Source organism: Haliaeetus leucocephalus, unplaced genomic scaffold (genome assembly GCF_000737465.1).
Source record: "Haliaeetus leucocephalus isolate CR32 unplaced genomic scaffold, Haliaeetus_leucocephalus-4.0 Scaffold450, whole genome shotgun sequence".
NCBI lineage: Eukaryota > Metazoa > Chordata > Aves > Accipitriformes > Accipitridae > Haliaeetus > Haliaeetus leucocephalus.
In genome coordinates this window covers 8010966-8025164 of record NW_010972886.1, presented here as the reverse complement: position 1 = coordinate 8025164, position 14199 = coordinate 8010966, and the positions used below count along the sequence as shown (strand labels likewise).

Here is a 14199-nt window from a genome sequence, read left to right as displayed (position 1 = left end):
GGCGGCGGGAGGGGAGGGGAGGGAAGGGAAGACCACCGCGAGGGACAGTAACGGCGCCGGGCCCGGCCCTGAGGAGGTGTCGGTCCAGCGCCGAGCCCGACCCAAATCCTGCAGCACAGGCCCTGGTCCTGGAGGTGCTCCGGAGTTCTTGTGGGGATGGGAAGTTGGTGGAGATGAAATACGAAATTCAGTAACGCAGGCAGGGCGATATTTCTTTGCTGATTTAGCTTGATGACGTCCTCTGTGAGCTTCACCCAAACATCTGGGTTTGGATGTTCTGCGGAGTTCTGTGTAAAAGTATCGGTGGGGGAGAAGGGGGCAATGAGGGGGGCGATCCCTGTGGGAGGTGGGCTGGGAATTTCCAGTAACCCCGCTGGCTGAACACTTCTACAGCACAGCGCCCTTAAGGGGGTGTCAGGAGCCAGGTGTGAGCCCTTGATTCCAGTATTGATCTAAAATGAAATGGTGCTTTATTCTGGTTCAGAGAGAAAATGCCACACAGCTTTTTGCCCGCTTGCCTCCTTACACCCGTAAGGTTGTGTTAAGTGTTAGATCCCAAAGCGATGTTTGCAACAAGTGGGATTCCAGAGTCAGGATGACATGGTTGTGTGAGATGCTGTGGGAGCTAATCCGAAACCAGGTAAGAAACTAAGCCAGCTATCGAGTGGAAGCACAGGGAAATAAGAAAGATAATGCAGTGGAGGTCTGAGAGCAGCTGTGAAATTGAAGCCTCAGGGCTTTGCAGTCCTCCTCTATGTTCTTTCCCATGACAAACCAAATGGAGTCCAAGCCTGATCCATGGACTGGGAAGCTCCTTGTTCCAGTCTTTTCCTCCTCTTCCCTAAGCTGCCTCTTTCTGTGCCGGCATATCAGAGAGGCTGCCAGCATTCAGTGGTTGGAGTGAAAGGAGAGAAAGAATGACTGTGTGGAAGGCCACAGGCCTAAGCTCGACTAAGTTACTTTGGAGAGGGTGAATATTTGGGCTATTAGAAAGGTCAGCCCTTTGCTTATAATGTGCTAATCTTCATTCCTTTGCCTTCTCTCAAGACAGATTTACTTATCCGAGCTGCCAGAGGGCATGCATTTCCTACCTATTTGGAGCTGTCCTGGAAGAGGCAGTGATTTTCCTTCGTAAAAGTGTTACACTGGAATGTGAAAGACAGTTGTACTATTTGTACAGATTTTCTTAGAAATGCTCTTTTTTTCCCTGAATATTTTTGAAGCTACAATTTGAAGATTTTGCACATTTGTCTAAGATTTCTGTTCCAGTTTTGCAGCTGGTCTGCACGCACAGAGTAATTCCAACACACTTGAGGGAGACATTACTGGTTTTTTAAGTGCAGATCACCTGCTTAGGATTTGGGAAATGAGGCCAGGATTTCCAGAACGCATCAGACTGAGAACACACAGTCTGGAGCACACATCTGCTTGGTTCTAACTTGGAAAATACCAGACGGAAATCTGGCAGCTGTAAAGTGGATCAAACAAGGTAATTTAAAATTCCAGTGGCCCTGAGGAGATCCTTGCTTCCTCATACCAGGGAAATGTCAAGTAGTCAGTTGTAGTGATTTTATTTCAAAAGTTGTCTTTATTCTTTATACATTACCAAGAGTTAATCATCTGCAAGCTTCTCTGATTTATCTTCTGAATACCATGCAGCATCCTGGCTAATTCCTAGGACATATCTTTAGCTAAGATTTTATTTTCCTCAAACCGAGATAGACATTTTCTGTCCTGTGGAATAAACACAGAAGGTCTGGTGGTTTGTTCAGTGACTTGTGTTTCAAACATCATTATTTATTAACATTTTCCATTTCCTTCATAGCTTTCGGATTCAAGTTACACCAGGCCTAAGACGTACACAGCATAAGGTTGCTTTTTCCCTTGTTGTGTGGGGAGAATCATAACATAGGCAATTATCCTACAGATTATCTATTTATTTTTACAGTTTTTAATAGTAGCAGTCCTCAGCTCTTGCAATTTTGGGGAAAGCTTTAGATTTCTAAGGGTGTGAGCAATTACTCTGGAAAGAAGGGCAAGCTCTTCAGCTGCAGATTGGAAGCTAGAGGCCACCGCAGCATTCTCAGGTTACTGGACTGAGTCCTAGACCAGACCACCTCAAAAGCCCTTGTGACTTCTGTTGGCAGCTCAGACCCCAAAGGAATCAATAATTGGCAAAAAGGGATTAGCAAGGGCATGGATGAAGAACCCCATACCCCTTGCCCTGGTCAGAGCACTCTGATGGATCAGTGAGGAACCCCTGTGTTGACTTCATTGCCATATTGAAAAGATCTCTTGACCAGTCCTGCCAACCATAAGCCTGATTTGTGCCAGTGACCCAGCAGAAACCATAGCTCAGCTATAGAGCATAATTCAGGATCTGAGCCAAAATCTAGGGAAACAGTCACGTTTTTACTTAATGCAATATTATGAGCTTGATGGTGAAAACAAGCAAAGCTAGTTACACCAAAGTACCCAATACTCACTTTGAAGGTCAATAGCTGAATGAACCACTCTCACATGAATCCCAGAAGGGTCCTCGTGATTATGAAAAAAATGATGTATCGTTTTATGTACAGTGTCAAAGACCTTTTCTTCTGCAAGCAGGAAAAATAGTCGTGATGAATAGGCAGATGCTGTTTTATTCTTTAACGATGCACAATATGTATGATACAATCTATTTAAACCATAGTCCTGTCAAAACTGCTGCCTTACTTGCCTAAGGAAGGACAGCTGAGGAAGTGTATTTGTGTATATTTGAGCATGCCCTTATCTGTGTTGTTCTGGAAATGGCATGGAGCGGGATGCTGAGAGCTGCTCAAATTGGGAAGTTGGCACGGCCAACCAGGGAGTCCCCAGAGCAGCCAGACCCGGTTCTTTGTAAGCAGTTGGTTCCACCAAGGACACCCTTACTATCCAAAAATATATGCTTGTGCTCTGTGGCTCCCCTTTTCCCCCAACTATGGTGACACTGAAATATCCAGGCTCCCTCACAATCGTGACAGAAATCCCAATTTTTTATTTTTTTTTTCTGGATTTTGACTCCTGCTCCCTGGCTTTGGCCTGATGGTGGTAGATTGCAAGCCTCCTGGTCCAAGTAGAAAGATGATCTATGCTCTATTTATGTTATTCGCTGATAAGCTTTAAAGCTATACAGCCTCTCCCTTATCCTTCAACGCCTCATCATCAGCATGACTAAGGACAGGTTGTTCACCAATAAAGAAATGACCTTTGCTAGAAATAGCTATCGTTATAAATCTCAGTTTCCCTGTCCTTCTGTATATGAGCCTACAGAAATGTCACTGAGGAAATCAACTAATTGGATTATGTCAAATGTGCAAGAGCATTCAGCTTTCTGAGGCAAGGGGCTATGCACATGAGGCTACCCTCACCTGCTACATTTTAAACTTTCTTGGTTTTAGGTCCCATCAAAAGTTTCATCCCATGTTAATGAAGGTAGTGGAGAATTTGCACTGACCTCAGGGAATTTGCATAAAGTACCATCCTCCTGGTCCCCAATACATGTCACTTAACTGATGTGTGACACCATAAAATTCAGTTCTGTAACAAGTAATACTCACCAAGTTCTATGGCAGCATGCTTGTCTGTTCTTTTTCTTTGTTTCTTCACATCCCAACAGTAATTAAAATATATATATATACACACACACACATAACAAATCATAAAAATGTATGCAGCAACAAAATCATTTTTTAAATCCTCCCTTCTTCTTTTGTTTCTTGCTGAAAAAATTGCACTCAGCTGTCTTTTCACATGACCTGATGACTCCCACCAGCCATTCTGTATTGGAGGGAAAAACATTTTGAATATTCCGTCTGCTAGATATTGGTGACAATTGAGGGTGGGGAGGAGGGTGGAATACCCCATTTTATTTGCACAATGAAAGCTTGACTTTGAGACTGGCAGCTGAGAAAAGGCGATTTCCACATTGCAGAATTAGATAGCCCAGTTACTGTCATAGCCTGTAATGAAAGCATATAATTTCAGCAATACTCCCAGCTGCGCTTAAGGCACTAGGCATAAAAACACCACAATTTGTTCTTGCCTTACCAGCAAAGGAAGTAGATTTTAGGATGTGCTCTGGTGGGCTTGTGTTTTGTTAACGCTCTGGCATGGGCTGAGGCAGACAGGCCAGCCTGGTACTTAGCTACTGACCAGCTTACCTGTGCGGCATTCCTAGCCCAGGCCAGGTCCCAGCCCAAGGCACTGACCTGTGTACAGGCACCCATCCTATTAAACCTCCTAATCCCAAGCCTGAACCCCCCAGAAGGCAAGCTCACATGAGCTCTGCTGCCAAGGGTAATCTGCAGAGACGGGGGCTGGGTTAACTCACCAGCACCTCTTTTTTTATGGATTCTTTATTCTCCCATTCTCCTGCTGTGGCTGGAGCCCGCACTTGTGCGTGGTGAGACCCCGCTGTGCTTCAGCCAGGCAGCGAGTGCTTCCCCTCCAGGCTCTGTGCCAGAAGGGGTACCCAAAAGGCCCGTTCCATGGGTGGCAACCTCCTGTCACAGCCCCTTTGCTCTCCTGTGACCAGCTTCATTATGCCACCCCAGAGGCACTATGTACTCCCTTGCCCTGCCCCACTTAACCCTGCTGCCCAAAGTCTTGTAGGCAAAGTCAAACACACTGGTTCAAAAGGAGCAGATGAAAAACATCCTCACCTGTCTTTCCTCTATCTCCGCTCTCTTGTCTGGCTGAAATTCTTCCCAAACCACTCAGCAGTAAGGGGCATGTTGTATTTATCTGCAGACGAGGTCAAGGACAGGAGTCACATTCCTGAAACACAGAAGCCGCAATGCAGTTCAGCCTGTGGAGGCGAGACAAAAGATGGGGTATTGATGGTGGGGACCCACATGCTACAGACAGCGTTTCCCTATTCTGTATCATAAACCTCTGGTTTAGCACTGCTTTTTCCAAGTTTATTGTGAACTCTCCTGCTAGTCAGCTTGCAATGGTCTGAATGAGTTTTGTCATTAACCTTTTAATATCCTTGAGAATTATGTACATCTCTTAGTGTCTCCAGTTTCTCTTAAAAAAAAAGAAAAAAAAAGCAGCCTGTACTTTGTCCATAAATAATAACTTTCGATCTTTTATCATGCTTTGTGTCTCCTGTACCTTTTCCAGGTCTTCAATACCCTTCCTGTGTGGTCTTCCTAGCCTTTTTGCAAAGTATAATTATGCTTGTGTAAGGACATCCTGCAGCACTAATGAGGTAAAGAATGCTTTTGTCCCTCTCTTTTTAAAATAAACAGCACATAGTGTGGCCAGCAGGACTCGGGAAGTGATTGTTCCCCTGTACTCGGCAATGGTGAGGCCGCACCTCGAGTACTGTGTTCGGTTTTGGGCCCCTCACTACAGGAAACACATTGAGGGGCTGGAGCGTGTCTGGAGAAGGGCAACCAAGTTGGTGAGGGGCCTGGAGCACAAGTCTTATGAGGAGTGGCTGAGGGAACTGGGGCTGTTTAGTCTGGAGAAAAGGAGGCTGAGGGGAGACCTTATTGCTCTCTACAACTACCTGAAAGGGGGTTGTAGTGAGGTGGGTGCTGGTCTCTTCTGTCAGGTGGCTGGAGATAGGATGAGAGGAAATGGCCTCAAGTTGCTCCATGGGAGGTTTAGATTGAATGTTAGAAAAAATGTCTTCACCGAAAGGGTTGTCAAGCATTGGAACAGGCTGCCCAGGGAAGTGGTTGAGTCACCATCCCTGGAGGGATTCAAAAGACGTGTGGATGTGGTGCTTAAGGACATGGTTTAGTGGTGAACTTGGCAGTGTTAGGTTTATAGTTGGACTTGATGATCTTAAGGTCTTTTCCAACCTAAATGATTCTATGATTCTATGTTTTCTTACCAAATAACACAGCTGTTAATTTAATTTAAGATGGCCTTTGTAAACAATGACCTTGATTCTCTGGAACTGTTCACTTTTTCTCATTGTAATATTTTTTTTTTCTTCTTTTCTACATTCTTTTCAACTTTGAACATGGCCTTCTTTTTTGATATATACTTTTTTCATAACCTAATTGCTTGTTAGCAGACTACCACCAACACTCTGTGGAGACAGCTGAAAGTGAAAGGGCAAAACTTTAGACAAGATAAAGACAGGGAGCAACCTATGGCTAGGACTTGGAAAAAGCATCTCAGATGCCACTTGTGTGGCAGCACAAGTACGAAAGCAGGACTCTTTCTCTACAGACAAAGATTAAGAACAGAAAGACCCTTTTCTAAGAAAATAAAAGATGGAGCAAGTTCAGAGGAAGACTTGCTTCCTAGCTCCCATACACACACCCATTCTACATGATGCTGGATATGTCAAATCTCTGATTAACCAGCTGTAGATGCTTCATGGAGGCATCTAAGGAAACTGCTGATTCAAAGGTGGGAAGGTCAAGGAGTGAAGGGTGTACAGCCCATACATTTTTTTCTACTGAGATCCTGTTTATTAGAAAATGAGCAGCTGGACATGCAATCAGAATACTGAACTGGAAAAATTTAAAGCCTTAACTGTATTTCTGTAACTCTGCATAAATGCCAGAGAAATCATAAAATGTAATACAGCTGTCTCTAAAGATTATGCAGGAAATTCCTCTTTCCCCAAATATAATATGTTGCCTTTAAAGAGAACGCCTAGTTAACTTTGGAGCTACACCATCAGTCATCCACGCAGTACATCAGTAACAGAGGTACACTTCCTTGGAGTACAGACATTAGCAATGCACAGACCATCATAGATCAAATCTGAGGCCTTCTTGGAAGCCTGTCTAAAAGCAATTACCTTGCAGATGTGATAAGACAATCTATTATGCAAACTGGTGCTCCTACCAGACCAAGAAGAAATTTGTATTTAACAACTTGTACAACCAGAATCCCAAACATCATACATACAAGAGGACATTAGTGCTTGATGAAAAGGATCTCAAAGCACAGAGCAGGAATATGTATATGCGGTGTGGCCTTCATCCTGCAGAAGATTTATAGTTAGCAAAGTTATAGCTAATGAAAATGAGCCCCATGGACCTATTCATGTATGCAAGTGGACAGGTGTTTGCAGACTTTGGTTGTGGTGTTGGGGCAGGTGTGAGATGGTGTGGAAAGAATCAGTTTTGAAAGGACAAGCAATTAATTGTGTTGTAAAACAGACTGCAAAGTTTCCTGCTGCAACTTTTAAAATCTCAGCAGCCACCCATTTAGATAAATATCTCTAGATAATCTGGAAATGAAACAAAATAATCACAGCCAAGTTAGGTAATTCCAGACTCAGAGACTGCTCTTCGATATGTCCAGATTAACCCACATGGATTTAAATGGTGTTGCAAGTTATTTTTAACTGAGTGTATTACCTTAAGTTATCACTAATCTCCCTGTACACTTTTAAAACTGTATATATTAAAGTCACACTGTCAGAAAACATGGGGACTGTTAGCTTCCCAAATTCTGCATGCAGCAACACTGTGTTCAACTTCATCTATATAAAGCACTACAAGTTTGCTTACTAGGTCCTCCAAAGAATATGCATCACACCATACAGAAAAGGTACCTCTTGCAGGTGGTCCTAGTATGATGGCAAAGAGCATTCTGGTGCGTATGCTCTGGCAGGAGCGTAGGCTGAAATCCATCTGGCGATAAATCATTAAACACTTCTAACAAATTATAAACAAAATTTGGGGAGCATTCCTTACAGCCTAAAACTCTGCCTACTATATTCTGTTGGCAGCCCTGCACTAGGAAAAAAAAACTGCACGTTGACTAATTCATGTGGTGCTTTCACTTACACAGAGGGCCAACCACCCCAAGCTACAGAATGGGACCACCATTCTTCAGCCCCTTCCAGATCCGTACAGAATCACTGGCTGCCCTGAGGACCCCAGAAACACTTTTTCCAAGGGGAAAAAAAGGTACATTAAACACCTAAGGTAATAACCTAAGTTCTCCAGTGGTGTTGATATCCAGGATAACTTAGGAAGTGTATGGTTGAAGCACAATCAGAAAAATAAAATGTTAGAGCTCACTACAGATGGCATGTAGGACTCATTTTGCTAGATGATGGCGGTGTTTGGGCTCCTCCAGTATGCCCCACTTCAGAATCCTATTTTTGCTAAATTCCTCTGCAAGAGCTTGTGGAGGACATGCAGCCTTACTGATCATGTATCCCTGTGGCAGAGTCCCCAGCTGAAGGAGGAGGCTGCTCAATGTAGGTATCTTTCATCCACAGTCTTGGGAAGGGTACATTCAGATTTTTTTTTCTCTGAATAGTTTTAGGAATCTTACTGACTCTTCACACGTGCTTGGGAGTGGATGCTTTGCCAGCTCTGTAGAAGGACAATCAAAAAACCCGAAATCTCTAGTTTGGGATACTTTCTAACTGTAGCTAGGTGACACAGTGGTGCCTAGGGCCATCTTGAATCACTAGTTTTGAAATTAAAGATCTGGGGGCATAAATGGGTTTAGCTCCAGAAAAAGCAGAATCCCCAAGCACCAGCAAATGTGCTTCCAGCCCAGGGCAAGTGCAGGGAACAATTCCATGGCTACACTCAGAGATTCAACTTTATCAGTCACCAAGATACCTTCCTTTCATCTCTAACCAGAGGTCTGGAGCTCAGCAAAGGATCTACACAGCAACAGCAGAATGCTGGTGAAGGCATCTCAGCCTCTCTGTTCCTGGCAAAAATGCCTGTATCATCCAAGCTAGCAAAATCTGCCTGTTTGGGGAAACAACAGATACATCAAACATTTTGGCAAAGCCCAGGAGAAATGACAGTTCAATGATGTTGAAAAGAAAACTATCAGAGAGAGATTAGTTTGTCTGACAGTCTTTATTTATGCTCTCCACTGAAGAATAACAAGAGTCCTTTCATGCATATTGAATTTTCTTCTCGTGTGAATCAACCTCTGTCAGTAGGGCTGTAAGTGTTGCCGGTTTAGAAAAATGGGTGATCGCTGCTATCTGGCACCTGCCCTCTGCACACCTCAGAGTGCCAAAGTTTTCTAGCCACTTATTCTGCTGCAAGCAATGCTCATTTTACACTGAAGCATCACATTTTTGGATATAGCATTCAGAACGTTTCCTTTACTACCTATTAAACTTTTGCCCAAGTAGGCAGACAGTACAACCAAATGGGGGTCCGCAGGCCATGGAAACCTCAGGTTCGGGTTATGGAGATGAAAAGAGGTAAGGGAGCAAATATTGCCTCTTAACAGGACTGGCAGTCTCAACTAATTTCTCACACCACTTTGCAGGTGAAATAGCTTGTGCTGCTGGATGTCTGGCGCCATCTCTCTCTACATGACACAACAAAACTTGACCACTGTTTTGCCACAGCCATTCCTCAAATGTTGTGGTGTTGCAGCTCATGCAGAAGCAATAATCCCTGAACAGATGCAGAATTATATCACAACTGCTCTCCTGAGAGTCTCTGCAGGTAGCAGGTGTGTATCACATAGTCACCATCCATTCTTCTGCCAAATCTAAGACAGCCATGAGCTTAAAGCTCAGATACAAAGTAATGCCTAGAAATTCCAGGTCCTTTTTCTGATACCAGTAAGATGCCCAACACAAATGACAGTGGTATGGATTTTGTCTCTGGCTCCTGCTGTTCTGCACACCATTCTGGTAGCCCAAAGGTGGCAGCAGCCCAACTGAACTTGTGGATTGTGTCTTTCCTGGGAGTAGGCAAAACCCATGAAGCAGTAGGAATGGTGTGTCATTTCCCAGCTGTGACACAGATGGAGAAAAGGACAGCATAGCTGGGGGACTGGTGTAGTCCAGTATGGCTCGGCAGCAGGAGTGCCTCTTTTGAGTCTGGAGCAGCTGGCACCCCGCAGAGCAATCCTGCTGCTTCTCTGTGCTGCGGCTCAGAAGCTCTGCTCTGCAATGCCTGGTGGCCTGCAGATGTGGGTGCCCAATGCAGCAGCAACAGCTCCTAAGAGCTGGCCTAGGACAGCTGAGGGAAAACGGAGCTGCAGGAAGAGGCGTCCCATGTCGTGTCCTTCTGATCTGTGGGAGGAGCAGTAGGGTCCCAGCCAAGCACACTAATGACACATTTAGAGAAGCAGCTTGATTAAAGGTCTCAAAGTGGCATCTATTCCCAGCTCTGCCAAAGGTTAGCTTATGCAGCCTCTTAGTTCTCTCTGCAGCAAGAGGATAACAATGCTTACCCACCTTTAAAAGTAGGATTAAAATACTGAGGCACTTTGTGATGGACCAAGATATGCTACAAACTGTCAATAGGAAAGAAGACTTGTACTCTAGGTTTTGTAACTTCTAATGCAGTTCCCTTTGCAGTAGGCTAAAATAATTTTGTTGGGGGAGGAACAATTGCTAAACAAATGCTGCCATGCATTTGCATACGATCTTTTCCTACAAATAGTCAGAATGTGAGTGGATTTTCTCAGGACAGTGAAGAGCTCTTCTTCCATCACAGGATTTTCTTTTGCCAGCCTTCTAGTTGAGAGGGCAAACTGAAAAGGTGGTAAAACTGCTCAACTTACAGTTACGTGCTCCTATTGCTTATTTAAAGCATTGCCCAAACTACTTATTTTCCCCAGCATGAATCTTAGAATAGCTGAACCAAGTTTAGCAGATCTTCCCACCCAAAAGATGAACCTGAAACAGTCACAAAAGTAGGCCTGAAAAGTTTGGCTAAATTATAAGGAACCAAACAAAGAGGGTCTGGCATCTGGCAGCTTTAATAATTGTAGATGCACTTCAGCTTGCTTGACCCACTACATCAGGCAATGTCGTCCTCATTGCTTACCACAAAAATCATGATGCATTCCTCAGTCTATGGCAGCATCACCTCAGTGAGACTAAAATAAAACCCACTGAAAAGTTTTATATAATGCCAAGGCTACAAGATCTCTAATGTAGTTTTCTTATTGGAGCAAGAGCCAAGTACAGCTTAAATTCATTAGCTAATGGCCTGTGACAATAAAGGACAAAGACAATTATTAGGCACATCTCCCAGCTGATTGTTTCTGTGTGAAGAAAATGCAACAGATTATTGTTCTCCTATATTAATGTATCATAAAGGATTACTATCATATCTATTTCAAAAAAACCCCTATCCCTTTCGAAATGCAGACTAATGCTGGATAAATTTGATTTTTATAGATGAAAGCCTGGTGGAAAAATCAAGATTTTATTAGAGCCATGGACAATCACATTACATTTTATATAATATGAGGACTTCACTACTGAATCAGGAAATTGATCCCAGGACATTTTTTTTCTCCTGAAGACTTACCAATTCCCTGAGCATCTCTCATGTATCTCAAACACTTATTCTTGGATATAACAGCCAGAGGCATTCTTAATATCTGTTTTTATTTATAGAAAGGTCAGAAAATACATACAATATGGAGTCTTAAAGATGCATGAAAGCCTCCTACCTCTCTCAGTACCAGCTGTTGGTACATTTGTTGCACTTGGAACATGAAAGGAAAAGGAAGTCAGAGTAGCCATGCACCTGGAATGGTAAAAATCATTATTTCACTTTTGCTTCATTAACAAAATTTCACTTTCCATGGAGCTTTAGTTCAGGAAAATCACCATTCTGCAAGACCTTGAGACTGATAACAAGCATAAAAGCTCACAGAAAAATTAAACCAGATTTATGGTTAAATAGCTTGAAGACTATGAGTCTGTTTCTGAAATGAAGAAAATTATATCCTAATATGGAAAGAGTGAATCATCTCACCACTTTCAGCAAAACGTATGGTAGATCACACTCCTTGTAATTTTTTAATGCCAACAGGTAAAACACTAAGGAGAGGATGTGTCACCTGAGTCTGCCAACAGCTGTAAATTCAGATTAAGCAGGACCCAGCCAGATCCACCACAGTTTCAGGGCCCCATCCTGTACTCATGTACATGTGTGAGTGGGCTGGCAGCTCTGACACACTGCCAAGTCTCCAGAGGCTGCTAACACCAGCTCCACATCAGAAATGGACAGACTAACCCTATCGTCCAGATCATGCAGTGAGATGCCTGACTGCTGGATACCTACTGTCACCCAAGAGAGACCATGGCTTGCTCTTAATTTCAGTGACAATTTGAGGTTTTCTGAACCTGTGGCTGTTTCATCACCACTTGCCCTTTTCTAGAAAGGTGCTGGTAACTATGCCAAGAGACTTGTCCCAGCATTCAAGCACATGACCCACGACTTTTCTAACACCAAGCAAGCTTGCAAAGGAGCACAAAAGGCCTGGTTTTATGCACAATAATTTATGAAATCACATATTCTGGTAAGCATCCACCCATTGTTCTCAGAGACCACGTGGGACTACTCAGAAGCCCACTTGGAGCAGCAACCCGTTCTTCTTCCCCTCTGTACTCACTCCTGGTTTGTCACTCATAGACACTCAAGGCCTCCCAGTTACTCTGGATTTAATGGGTCATTCACACAGGAATTGACAAAAACCCAAACTTATCCTCTAGTAACAAGCACTGGCCAGAAAGCCTCCTTCAGCGAGGGCTTTGTAATTGATCCTGAAACAGAAAAAGCTTAGGGTGAATTCTGGTGTCCCAGCATGGCCCACGTGTGCAATTACAGTTTGTCCCAAGGGCTTTGATGTGTGCACTGTAAGGTTTTACCATGTTGTACCCCCCTATTCCACAAACCAGCCTTTGTGCATTTTCTCTTTACAGCTGACACTTGCCATATAAGCCACTGAGGCTGTAATAAAATGCACAACATGGACTATATATATGGAGTCTTAGAGATTATGAAATTTGATGTCATTTTTTAGAGTCATAAAAACATTATCTAATTCCCAGTAGCTCCCCCGAGAGACTCAGGAATACACTTATACACTAAAATGTCAAAATCATAAAACGCCTGATTTTGCACTATTTACTTTGCGTTGTGGTGAGGTAGTTATTACAAGACATTTCATAAATACAGTGACTAAGAAATAATTAGCATGCTGAATAACATGCTTCCCACTACAATACAGCACTATACATTTTAAACCCCTGATTTTCATGAAGCACTTGCACAGTCTAGCTTAAATACTACAAATAAAAGTGAACTCTGGGGAAAAAAATGCTGCTGTTGGGTTTTGTTCTGTTTTCTTTTCCTTTAAAGGGAGATATATTGATAGTAACAACCCCAGGGCTGCAGTGACAAGCAGCAGTAGCTGTGCATTTCCCAAACAGCAGGGACAAAAGAGGCAGCATGTCTTGCTGTTACGACATGAGGGAGAGGTTCCAAGAGAGTATCATGTTAGTGAGATTAAAATTAACACAAACACTGAACAAAATCCTTCTTTGAAGGAAGGAGATGATTTAAAATTGCTTGTAATTAAGGGAGAAAGAGCACTGCACACAGGTCTGCTCTAGCCAAAGAGTCTTCCAGATTTTCACTGCTCAGCTTGTAATACTCCTACTTACTTTTTTTTCTAAACACCCAGTAGATTTTGTTGCCTTTTTTGGACATTAATATGCAACCAATTATAAATTGTGAGTTGCAGCACTGGATAATTTCCCTTCAAGAATGCTAAGCAGGTTCTGTGCTGTATCAGCCCATGTGACAGCACTGCAACTACCATCTTCTCTGACATTTTTTAGCAGCAGTTCGTAAATGGTTGCTCAGCAGGAAAGCTGGAGCAAACCCCATCTTGGGACCTCCTCGTGATGCTGAGGTTTAACTTGCTGGATGTTCTGTTTAAAAAAAAAAAAAGAAAAAAAAAAGAAAACTTAGGATTTAGCTCAAATTCTCAGGAGTAGAGATTCAGATGAAAAATAGGAAATAACAGTATCACCTGTTAATTGTATCAGAGGTACTTGTCTCAGTTTCTCACTCTGTCTGCTGTTGTGCTGGCACCACATTCAAAGCTTCTTCTTGAGGCTTGTCAGAGAAGAGAGGGCAAATTTTAAGTGCAAGGTTTAAAAAAAGGAAAAAAAGAGAAGGCAGCATGAACTTTCATTTCATGTAGATACAATGTACATCACACAGCAGCCCTGTCTCTGTGTTGCACTAGCCATCAACATACCTGGAAGAGCATTCTGTTGCTGGAGGTTTTGACTGCACAAAAATGCCCTCTTCCCTTTCATTTTTCCTGGGATAAAGTATTTGCAAAAGAACTACCCTCACACTGAGTAAAGGCGTAATTATTGATAATTATTGACATTCATCTGTGTAAGCATTAATGACACTAGCTGGGTCAAAATGAACCTTGACA

The 14199-nt window shown here is 43.0% G+C and overlaps 1 long non-coding RNA gene across 1 annotated transcript; it reads right to left on the bottom strand.

The window, feature by feature from the left end:
• Nucleotides 1–3701: 3701 nt before the first annotated feature.
• Nucleotides 3702–12895, bottom strand: LOC104836263. The gene is made up of 3 exons (XR_774822.1): nucleotides 11407–12895; nucleotides 4686–4831; nucleotides 3702–3983 (listed from the first exon to the last, which is right to left on the bottom strand). It is a non-coding gene; the product is annotated as an uncharacterized LOC104836263 (long non-coding RNA).
• Nucleotides 12896–14199: the final 1304 nt, after the last annotated feature.